General features: G+C 36.2%; 2 long non-coding RNA genes across 6 annotated transcripts; one reads left to right on the forward strand and one right to left on the reverse strand.

Annotated features, from left to right (window-relative positions):
• Positions 1-2,031: 2,031 nt before the first annotated feature.
• On the reverse strand, positions 2,032-4,851 carry LOC147846707 (uncharacterized). Of its 2 annotated transcripts, XR_015476357.1 has the most exons (6): positions 4,793-4,851; positions 4,366-4,472; positions 3,276-3,402; positions 3,015-3,100; positions 2,672-2,714; positions 2,032-2,574 (listed from the first exon to the last, which is right to left on the reverse strand). It is a non-coding gene; the product is annotated as an uncharacterized LOC147846707 (long non-coding RNA). The 2 variants fall into 2 exon arrangements; XR_015476356.1 differs by lacking the exon at positions 4,793-4,851 and having other exon boundaries at positions 4,366-4,501.
• Positions 4,852-7,502: 2,651 nt separating this feature from the next.
• Positions 7,503-11,945, forward strand: LOC147846708 (uncharacterized). 4 transcript variants are annotated; one of them, XR_015476346.1, is made up of 6 exons: positions 7,503-7,561; positions 7,689-7,750; positions 8,223-8,289; positions 9,088-9,140; positions 9,251-9,366; positions 10,136-11,077. It is a non-coding gene; the product is annotated as an uncharacterized LOC147846708 (long non-coding RNA). The 4 variants fall into 4 exon arrangements; XR_015476348.1 differs by having other exon boundaries at positions 9,093-9,140; XR_015476347.1 differs by lacking the exon at positions 7,689-7,750 and having other exon boundaries at positions 10,136-11,945.
• Positions 11,946-12,150: the final 205 nt, after the last annotated feature.

Raw genomic sequence — 12,150 nt, forward strand, 5'->3', positions numbered from 1 at the left:
AGTTGCTGAAAAAAACACATAGTAAGCAGTGTGTTTGTTTTAACATAAGCCTGACATTCAAATTAACATTTAATCATTTGAAATGTGTTGTTTTGGTCATGAAAAAACTATATTAATAAAAGACATTAAGTCACATTTTTTTAAGGCTTGTACAAGCCGAGACTCATACTCTGGTCACTTGGTCCACAAGGCTACGAGAGATTATGGTTTTGCCTTTGATCCTGGCAATCAAAGGCAGTTTCACCAGTTCTCGAAATGCTTGTGTAGTTACTTATCTTTTAAATCCCTTAAGTCACATGATCTGTGTGTTTCAAAACATTTTAAAGCAGTGTTTTAAAACATATGCAATTCAAATATTTTCAGAACTTATCAATTATTATTATTATTATTATTGTTATTGTTGTTATTATTATCATCATCATCATCATCATCATCATTATTGTGTAGTGACATCTAACCCTGGTTTGCCATATATCAATCTGCAATATGGTTATCATATTCATATGGAGTAGTATTTATGTAATTATTATGAATATTTAACACTGTGTAAACTTGTTAGAAAGTAGGGTAAAACTTGTGAGAAGTGAGAGCGTCTATTATTCTAATGATCACAGAACGGTTGCTCTCTGTATTCACACTGATGCATTAAAATGGAGGGAATATATGATAAGAGGGTTTTATAATATCTGACAAACTCAGATGTGTGGTGACAAGCAATTTATCTGAGAGGGAGAAAAACAAATGATGAGAATTTAAATGCGAGTGAGGGAGAAAGAGTGAAGAGGAAGACAAAGTCATCAACTCATTATGTCTGTCTCTGATAAAATCTGATAATTGCTTCATAATGGCTCTCATAATGCAATATCAAAGCCTCTCCTAAATAAAACAAGCACATAAACGCGTGCCTGCAAACAAATACTCTAATTGACGTGTACTTCTTAAGACGACTTCTATAGAACAAGTTAGCACACAATATCTGCAGCATGAAATTACTGCTTAATGAAGCAATACGCCTAAAATTTAGCATCGAAATTAACTTGTAAATTTGATTATATTTAACATCACTTAAGTATGCTAAATACATTTATTCATAACAATTAAACACAATTTATGCATTAAACCAGGTTGAAATAGTTCTTTAAAGTCAAGTTACGCATTTTGCAGTGCACCTGTTGCAAAGATTTTACCACAATATCCCTTCCTTACAGCAGTTAGTATGGTAAATTAATGTTTTGACTTGTTGGTTTTATTAGCATGTGCCAATATTGTGATTGATACTTATAAAATTAATTATTCTCATGCTATAGCTGATAACCCATGTACAATCTAATCTAAACAAATGTAAATGTAAAAAAAAAAAAAAAAAAAAAAAACACTTTTGAATACTACAAGAAAAGTTTGTGTGTGTATGTGTGTGACATATATCCATTTTGGTATGTCCTATACATTCACTGAAGGTTATTATTAAATTCCTATTATTCATTTGTTCACACAAATTGAACCAATTGTGTTTTAATGTACTATGTCTCATATATATTGCTGCACTATTTTTAATTAAGATATTTAAAAATAATCCATATTTTACTGACAATCTTTCACACTTTTTAATAAAGACAAATGCAATTTATGCTTTTGTGTGTCTTTTATTGGTGTGTCAAAATTCATTGTTTCTGAGGTGCACTGCGATGCAGATGCGGACAATTCAGTATCGGTTTAGTTATTTCGTACTGACGTCATTTATCTCATATTGGCTATGTCGCGGTAGCTTACACAGCAAAATATGGGGACCCAAAACAACTCTATGGGTGTTAATTTCAACACTTTGAAAGTGTCTCATGGGGTCCACTCAAAACAGAGTTAAATCAACACTTTCAAAAGGGTTGGCACATTGACACCGAAGTAAGGGTTAATTTTAACTCTGGGCAGAGTTAAAAAATGTAACTATATTTAACACTGCCTGGTGTAATATATTGTTATTTTATTCAACTCTCTTGAGTGTAAATATGGTAAAAAGGTAAAATAGACTGTAAATTACAAAAGAAAAAACATTTTATTTGAAAACATTCACCACTTCAACAATTCATTCAGTTTTTAAAATGCAACAATGTCAAATATGCTTTAAATGTTTTATTAGTACAGACAGTATCAACAACATATGTATGACCAGTGCTCAAAAAGGCTGTTTCAGTCTTTTGGTCCAAACTTGATGTGTTATCAGAGCAATTTGAAAGTTCAATATAGCGTCACTCATAGTTTACTTCTGAACTCATAGTTTTCTTGTGAAATTACATTTTAAACAACTTGGCGTGCAAATCTTTCACTTCGGGTGTTTCCTTGGTCCTCCATATCAAACACAGCAGTTTAAATGAAGGTATAAATGCTGTAAACTTGTGTGAAAACAAACTGGAGCTAGGAAATCTCATCAAGCATGTCCTGTGAATGAAGTGCTTCCCAGCCACAGGATGACCTTTTTATCCATGACGATGTAGCAGCTGCTGATCGCTCGCCTGGTGGTTCCTGATGCACGGATATAGGGTGATGCTCATCTAAGAACTCTTCAAGACTCCAGCATGACTAAGAAAAATGTTTGAAAACAAATTGCAGTCAAATTCTATGATATATTTAAAAGAACATTTAAAGTAAATAAAACATTCAAGAAATCTAAACTCACCTTTTGAAAATCTTCATGATGATCCACAACTTGACTCTCCCAGCTGGTTGAGGTGACAGGATATGGAAAAGTAGAAAAAACACACACATCACTGTTGGATCTCCAAAAACAATTAGGTTAACCACTATGACTAGAACTGGAAAAACAGGCAGCTGTCTGTCCAGAATCCTGAATTTAACACAACACTTGGAGCAAAATTTAGAGGAGCTTAAAATCTTTTATATCATTTAGTGATGCTGACTTCCCCAAAAAATTGGCCACAGTGTAAAAAATATTCATAAACTTCATAAACAACAGTTTTCTGTAAGCGTGTGTGTGCGTGCGTGCGTGCATGTTTCTTTACCAGATTCAACTTGTTAGGCCCTTTCAGGTCCAGTATTGACGCCACCTTTGCTGGAGTCTAGCAGATGTTTCGGGTCCAAATATAATCTAAAATATTAGGATAAGCAGAAGAGGAAAAGTGCAAAGTAAAGAGCAAAACATTATTTAAGTAACAGTTCACCCACAATACAAAACTTATCACCTTCATGTCAGTCGTTATTCTTTAATGCTCTAATACCCTCTCAGCTTATGTGAAACAAATACAGAACTTTATCAAACATACCTTCATTATTGTCACCACATATGACCAAGAAGGTGTGCTTGGTCATTTCACCAACTCTGGAAATACACCATCCGTCTCTAATCAGCCACCGTCACAGGGTCTTGTGTTATTGTATAGAGAACTGTGGCTGTTAAAAAAACAACAAAAAATTAGTATCTAACACATATGCATAACCTTCAGATAAAAAGGAGAGATGAACATCACAAAGTATGCCTCACACTTTTTCAGATATCTTTTGATTCAGATGTTGATTATTGATAATAAATCTACAAATCAAACCTGTATCATCATTAGGCTGCTCAAATATGAATCAGTTGATTAATTTTACAGACAGGTGGCTGTTTACAACGCACTAATTTGTCTTTAATAAAAAGGAAATGTTGTGTACAGTACATGCTAAGTTTAGCCTATAGTTTTAAGCACAACATCATGCGGGAGAAAAAGCTTGACTAAGATGTTCCTGACTACATAAATAGCCTAACTTACTAACGTCAGACACCTAGAGTTGGGAAAAGTAATTTTCGGGGGATACAGAGTTGATTTGCGGGAGGTAGCGGGAGAGATGAGAACCTGAAGAGCAATGGGGTGAGTTGCGCGCGACGTACCTGAAGAGCGGTGGGGGTGACTTGCGCGCGACGTACCTGAAGAGCTGGGAGGGATGCGGTGGAGAGGGGTGTGCAAAGTGTTTAATGACCGGGCGGGAGACGCGCGATTTCCGGGAGATTATCATTCATTTGAGGGCATCTACTTGGGCATCTGGGAGTCTCTGTGCATTTGCGGGATAACGTTAACGTTAGTCCCGCAACTTCCGGGAGACTTCTGTAACGTTAAATGTCTGAGAAAGTGCAAACGCGGTCATTTAAAGACATTAATGTTAACATTCCGACTTTAATGGTTGTCAACGCTTAATATAATTCAAGCGTACGTTATCACGCGAGTCTATGGACTAACGGTATATGGACGGCCACGAATGAACCAGTTTAAAAGGGACGCGGTGTTTAAAATAACCAAATTAACTACACGAATAACAAACAATCATATGTTTTAGTCAGGAAGCCTTTTACAAGTAAGCATATGTTCATTTACTCACCAGATATGTTTTAGAAACTCTCCAGAGCTTATGGAAACCGTCCTGTGTTGCCATTAGCATCTGGGCAGAGTAGGCTAGGCTGCTCCGGGGATTCCCTCGCTAGTTTGCTTCGAATTAAAGGAGAAGTGTCGATTTTATTTTACAGATGGGTAACAACGCACAAAATGGCATTAAGCGTGACAGAAATGTGTTGAACATGTACATTTGATGTTTTTATGCACTATGTATGCGTGAGCATTTATAAAAACATTCTTGAAAAGAAGTGAATAGTAATGCAGTTAAGCTAGATACACAAACGACCATGAATGAACCGCAGAGGATTAAAATTGTCACTCCATTCTAAAGTTATTAACTTAACAATATGTTTACAACTGTATTTCCTTAAAGAAAGTCAGTAAAATACCAACATTTAGGTAGTTTGACTCACCAGTTGCTGTTCTAAACCTCAGATGGAAAATGGCGTCTGGAAAATTCTTCAGTGACTGGGGCTGCATGAATTCCCGGATGTTGGAAATAACACCACCAAGTGTTGAAAACTTAACTCCTTGATTTCGCACTGAATAAAATCAATTCTAACTCTTATTATATTCATTTATCAAAATCTTAACTCTTTAACGTCAACACTTTACTCTGAAATGCTTCAACACCGAGAATTTAACTCAGATGAATTTGCTGTGACCATGGCGAGGGAGGCAAGCGTGAGTATTTAAAACACTCCGACTAAAAAAAAAATGCAGAAACTGTGCACAATTTACTGCTTGTAAACTGCTTACAGCAGAAGCCCCTATTTCACGGCGGTTGAGAAAATGAAAGTAAACTCCATTTGTCTTTCTCCCTCACTGTGGACCTCTGACCTGCTGGTGTGACTTTTCCTCTCCTCTCAGCTGTTACAGCAATACTTCTGGAAACAGACACGAGCGCGTGTCTGCAGGGCGGGTTTTCTCCACAGCGTCTATCTTAGATCAGCTCTGACTGCCGATGTCGTTTATCAGTGTTTATCATCGGTGAACAGCACCAGAGCCAATTGCAGCCCTTTCTGCTGAGCGTGTGACCCGTCATAGGGGTGTAAAAACTCACTTGACAAGGCTCAGTAAGTTAGCAGGATACTTATATTTCTTTTTTTGCTATGAATGCTCATGTTATTTTGTGCCTGTACACAAGTTTTAAAGGTACAGTTCATATATCTGCCCTTGTTGTATTAAAGACAAAATGTATTACAAATAATATATAAATAAATTAATATATTTTTCTTGTGAAGTAAAGTATATAATTGTGTAAGGAAAGCATCATAAATTTTCCCAGAGATGGGTTGCGGCTGGAAGGGCATCCGCTACGTAAAAAATGTTCGGGATAAGTTGGCGGTTCATTCCGCTGTGGCAACCCCAGATCAATAAAGGGACTAAGCCAACAAGAAAATGAATGAATGAATGAATGAATGAATGAATGAAGAAAGCATCGTAAATGCACCGTGATATCGAATTGAACTGAATCGATGGCATGATAATCGTACCCGAGCCATACTGAACCGTGAGACCAGTGTAGGTTCACACCTATAGTCTTTTAAAACGCAAACAAGCCACTTATCTCCTTCCCTTTTTAGAAGAGGGCAGTGCCTTCACACGCTGTGCCTCAGCTACTGCGACAACAACAAACAATACACTTGTGTGCATGAGAAACCCTCAACATTTTTCTCTTTTTCTGTCAAAGACACACCAGTATAAATAATGCCAACCCTGGCTCATTGAAAATGTGTGCCCAGGGCTACATATTTTAGAACCAGTAAATATGTGCCTTGGGCTGCGTATGGTTGCACTTTTTTGTGTAAAACAAATACTCTGGGGCAGTGTGACACCGCTGACAACTTCTGTTCCCTTTCTCGATGCTGCTGAGCTCTTACCTCTATAGACGGCTTTTCCAGAATGACCTGTTTGCTCGGTAGCTCACCACAAACAGTGTCGTATTTAAGACACAAAGTGGAGCAGACTGAAGTTCAAGTCCAGTGAAGTATAGTTCCAGAAACCAGGTAAAAAGAAAAAAAGGTAGTGTGAAATCATGGTAAAAACATGTGGCAACAGGGGCTTTTTTTCTTCTAGTTTGCTTATTTAAACAATATTGGTTGGGTTTAGGAATGAGGTAGGTATGTCAGTTGATAGAAAGCTGATATATACAGGACAAGCTGACCGGTTTCTCTCATGGATGCGCTTGAGAAGGATGTTGATATTGGCACAAAAGTACACTGTGGCCTCTGGTGGATTTACGAGAAATCCAACATATAAGAAAATGTGCCCTAATAAAGTTTTTGAGAATGTCAAAAATGTACTCAGTGGCCTCTTGTGGATTTTTAAAACAAAAACATATATAACTCAGGGCACACATTTCCCGTTTGTCAAATATGAAGCCTTGGTCACACATGCTACTTTATCTTAATTCAATAAGTTAATCAGGTTTAATTTAATATTTTATATCAGTCAGTTTTAATAATGTACTAGAAAAGTACAGTTTGAGATGACTAGAAAAGTTTAATTAATTGAATTTAAGTAAACAAAAAAGAAAATTAGGCAGCAATATTTTTATAGTGCACACTCTAAAAAACGCTGGGTTGGTTTTTTAACCCAAATGCTGGGTTGAGACTGCTGGGTAACAAAATTGGGTTGATTCAACCCAATTTGGGTTGAAAATCGATCTTTATCTATAACCCAGCAGTGCTGGGTTGGGAACGCGGACGTGAAAGAGAGCACGCACGTCACGTCAACATGCAGGGACATCAACGTGAGAAACCGCCATTTTCTTTGCGCTGTCTTTGAGGGGAAGCGAGTGAAATTCTGTGTGAGACGTAAGTTATTTGGTGTGTATTTAACAATTTTCATAAGAAATAACACACTTAGTTTACTTAGTATAATATACACGCGCTTTTTTTCTGTTTCTCCGCCTGATGGCCGACTTGTTGCTCCGCCTCACGCTGACCTGTGCTCGCCTTATGGCTGAACTGTTGCTCCGAGTCCGCCTGACGAGCCACCTGTTTCTCCGGACCCGTTTCTCCGCCTAACGGCGACCTGTTTCTCCGGACCTGTTTCTCCGCCTAACGCCTGAGCTGTTGCTCCGCCTAACGCCTGACCTGTGCTCGCCTCACGCCCAGCCTGTTGATCGGTGGACGGGTAAGCGCGCATGGCATCGGAAGGAGCTCGAAAAGTATAAGGTAACTAATGAAACTAACGTGAAGCATGTTTGATGACCACTTTATAAACACAACACCTAGGATAATTTAGGAGCTTTTTATTGTAATAAAATGCCTTTTGAATGACACAGATTTTTATGTTGGCTAGGTGATGACAGTAAGTAAAGTTACTGTGATTTGTGATCTTTCTGGGGTGTTAACTGTAAAGCAGTGGTTAGTATTTTTACTCTTGTATTTCTTAAGTTTGTTCATGGATTTTTGTGACAATACTTTGATGCATAAGTGTTGAATTCAGCTTCTAACAATGTTTTTTTTTAATCAAAATATATACAATAATTGTCCTGCTCTGCATGTACATTTTGTTTAGCTGTACATCTGTACATTGAATAGCAAATGTTATTAATTTACTATGAGCATTTTACATTCTAGACGTGATTTGAGCTATCTTTAATTAATCCTGTATGTAAGGGTCGTTTCATGCTAACGAAAATGTCTGAGCTAAGGCTAATTCCAACCTAATCATCTTCGACTGCAAAAAGAAAAAGTTTGACCACCGTTTTATGTGACACCCTGGATAATTATTATCATTTAGGAGTATTTTTGTGATATAGTGACTTTTGGCTAACATGATCTTTTTTTACTTAATTTTGCTTAAACGCTTTTATCTGTTATTCTTTTTCAGATGGATAATTGCGTGAAAATCAAACTAAAAGAATGCAATCTTGAGGAGTTAATCCCCACATTTGAAGGTATGTAATAATATTTTACTTGGTTCATTGTAATCATTAGGGCTGCCCTTGTCTAAACATTTGTCTGGTTGACTTGTGATGTTCATTTGAAGCATTAGTTGAATAATTACAGATTTATTAATAAACCATTTATTCATTAATTCATTTTCTTTTTGACTCAGTCCCTTTATTAATCTGGGGTCGCCACAGCGGAATGAACCGCCAACTTATCCAGCATATTTTTTACACAGCGGATTCATGCAGCATACATTGACTTTGCCAGTGTGGACTTTTTTTCTGCAACTAGTGGGTAGCACATTCGCCTCATAGCAACAAGGTCACTTGATCTATCCTTGGCTGGGTCAATAGGCCTTTCTGTGTGGATTTTGCATGTTCTCCCCGTGTTCGCGTGGGTTTCCTCCAGGTGCCCCGGTTTCCAAAGACGTGGTAAAGGTGAATTAAGTAGACTAAATTGTCAATGGTGTATGTGTGTGAATGAGTATGTGTTTCCCAGTGATGGGTTGCAGCTGAAAGGGCATTCGCTGCATAAAACTTATGCTGGATATGTTGGTGGTTCATTCCATTGTGGTTACCCCAGATTAATAAAGCGACAAAGCTAAAAAGAAAATGAATGAATGAATAATAAATTTTTAGTTGACTAATGGTTATTCAATTATTAGGGGGCAGCCCTAGTAATCATTAGCCACTTCAACACTTTAAACTGAGAGATTGAACTCTAATGCCAATTTGTTTTTGTCTGGTTATTTTTTAAAATCTGCTGTTCATGCAACCAGTGACATTCTCTTGTTTTATTTTTAGCACAGGAGCGAACCTTTCCTCGTTTTTAGGTCAATTTGAATACAATTCAGAGGGTAAGGATTCAATTAAAGGTTTCTCGATGCATAATGATGCATTTAATGCATAATGATTGTCTTAGTTATTTTATTAACAATGAAAATGTTATTTTTATGTTTGTTATTAGGGTGGCATGGGGGCGCAGTGGGTAGTGCTGTCGCCTCACAGCAAGATGGTCACTGGTTTGAGCCTTGGATGGGTTTCCCCTCCACAGTCCAATGACATGCGGTGTAGCTGAATTGGGTAAGCTGAATTGTCCATAGTGTGTGTGTAAATGAGAGTGTGATGGGTTGCAGTTGAAAGGGCATCTGCTGCGTAAAACATAAAAAGATGACGGTTTTGTGAAAGTTGTGATTTGGTCACAGCTATGGTTTCAAATTTTTAGTGATAAGATGCTTTATATAGATAGTGAATGCAACAAACTCTAAATGGCCTGTAAGCCAATTATTTTCATTTAAGGAGAAGTCCACTTCCAACAAAAGATTCACACATAATGTACTCACCCCCTTGTCACCCAAGATGTTCATGTCATTCTTTCTTCAGTCAGAAAGATTTTTTTTTTTAGGAAAATATTTCAGCAATTTTATCCATCTTGGACTGAGATTGTGCCTCATTTTTGAAGTTTTTAAAGAAAATTTAAATGCGGCTTCAAATGATACAAATACGGTTGCAAACAGTCCCAGCTCAGGAAGAAGGGTCTTATCTATTCTCATTAAGAAAACACAATTAAATACTTAATAATTTCAAATGCTCATCTTGCCTTACTATTACTTATTAAAAAAAGTTCCTTAGGCAAACCTGTTGTTGCATTGTCATCTTCACTCGGGCCAAAAAATTGCAGCATGGTGCCATGGTCAGTGGTTAACTAATGCCAACACTGGCTGATAGCTTGGTGTGTTATGGCCTTAATTGCTTCTAAAGGTATTTTAGGTGTTCTAAAGTTAACTCTAAAGATATTTAACTTTTACACTTTTGAGTTTTTAATAAATCTTACTTCTATTTATTTTTTCAGATTGGGACCAATATTGCTGAGTATCTTCATCCATTGAATTCAAGAATCTATTGAGTTTCCTCATGTTCTCATCCTTGGAGACCACCACTTCTTTCAAGCCTTTGCTCACGTGCTGTGCTATTTATTATTGCAAAGTACATTACTTGCCAAAGTGGACGTTTGCTATAAAGCATTCTACATCTTTGGTGTGAACTACCCCAAGCAGTGTTCCCTGGTGTGGCAGACTGTGGTTTATGGACATCCTGGGGAGGAGACACTAGCAGTAAGGGTTCTGCTAGCATTAATTTTTGCTGACAAACAGTAATCATTAATACTGTGACCTCACTGCTTCCTTGGATTCTGTGTTCTTTAACTTGTACTTTGGATTGTGGGGGAAAAGGAGCACCCAGAGAAAACCCACACGAACACGGGGAAAACATGCAAACTCCACACAGAAACACCAACTGACCCAGCTGAGGCTTAAACCACCGACCTTGTTGCTGTGAGGCAATCGTACTACCCACTGTGCCACCATGACACCCATTTCTAAAGAATAGTTTTAATAACTAATTTCTAATAACTGATTTCTTTTCTCTTTGCTATGATGACGGCACATAATAATGGACTAGATATTTTTTAAGACACTCTACACTGCAGTTACATTGCAACTAATGTTTCTTACAGACTCTTTTATATCTCAGGATTGATGTTTGCACATGATTGTTCGAGTAAAAGTTAAAAAAAGTTTTCCTATTTCAAATTTGTTTTAAAATGCTTCCATCCTCAGGTTTCATTTTAACTTTTATATCTGTTTTTTCTTCAAAACTGCATTTACATTGAACTTGATCATCCTTACTGATGATTGCTTTATAGCTCATATATTGATGTTTGCACATAATTGTTAAAGGGAAAGTTATAAAATGTTTTCTTATTTTTTCTTAATATAAAATTTGTATTTTCTTAGTTTTTATTGTTTGTTTTGTTTTTTCAAGCTGTTTGATGCCTTTTCATGATTACTTTCACATATTTTTTTCTGCATTGCAGTTGATGATTTATATGAGAATATGTTGATGTTTGTGCTCAAATTACTTTCTGACTTCAGTCATTTAGATGCATTTTCATTATTACTTCCTTATACTATTGTTTTTCTCTACTCTGCAATAACATTGCAATTGCCTCTCACTGATGATTCCTGATTTATACATGATGCAAATGTTTTTGAATGTATTTCAAATATGCATTTTCTTAAGGTAATTTGTCTGATTTCAGTCTGATGCATTGTTACTGAACTTTAGTCAGTATTTCTGTGATACAGTTTGATAAATTTTCACAGAAATCGTCTTAACCCTTTAACAACCCTTTCAAGAAAAAAAATTGGATTGCATTTCTCAACTGCTAATGTCGCTATTGAACACAATCAGTACATTTTAACACATGTTATAATTTCTAAAATATCAACCTCTACCAAATGATTGATATGTATGTTTATGGTAAAAGTACCAGAATTATGAAAAATTATGTTTAAGACCAATTAAAAAAAAAAATAATATATATATATATATATATATATATATATATATATATATATATATATATATATATATATATATATATATATATATATATATTTAAAAGAAATATTTTGAACACTAAATCATCTTTTTTCTTATGACTTTAACAGTCATTATTTAAAACAGTAAAAACGAGGTCAACCATTTGGTAGAGCAGGCAGTCAAAGGGTTAATGCTGAGGTGCAGATGGGAAAAATCTCAAATTCATTTGGACACATTTTATCTTTTGTCATAAATAAAATTCCATTACTGAACAACTATGTATTGCTGTAGAATTGTTTTTATTTTAGTGATTTTAATCATCAGTTTCTAGATTAAATTTCTGACCCATTTTGGGTTACATTCAACCCAGCAGTGTAGTAATTTTTAACTAATAGTTGGGTTAAAATCACAACCCAGCATGCTGGGTTAAACTTGTAACCCAACTTGCTGGGTTAAAGTAACCCAGCGTTGGGTTTGTCCCTT

This window comes from Danio rerio, chromosome 1 (assembly GCF_052040795.2).
Source record: "Danio rerio strain M-AB ecotype USA chromosome 1, GRCz13ab, whole genome shotgun sequence".
NCBI classification, from domain to species: domain Eukaryota; kingdom Metazoa; phylum Chordata; class Actinopteri; order Cypriniformes; family Danionidae; genus Danio; species Danio rerio.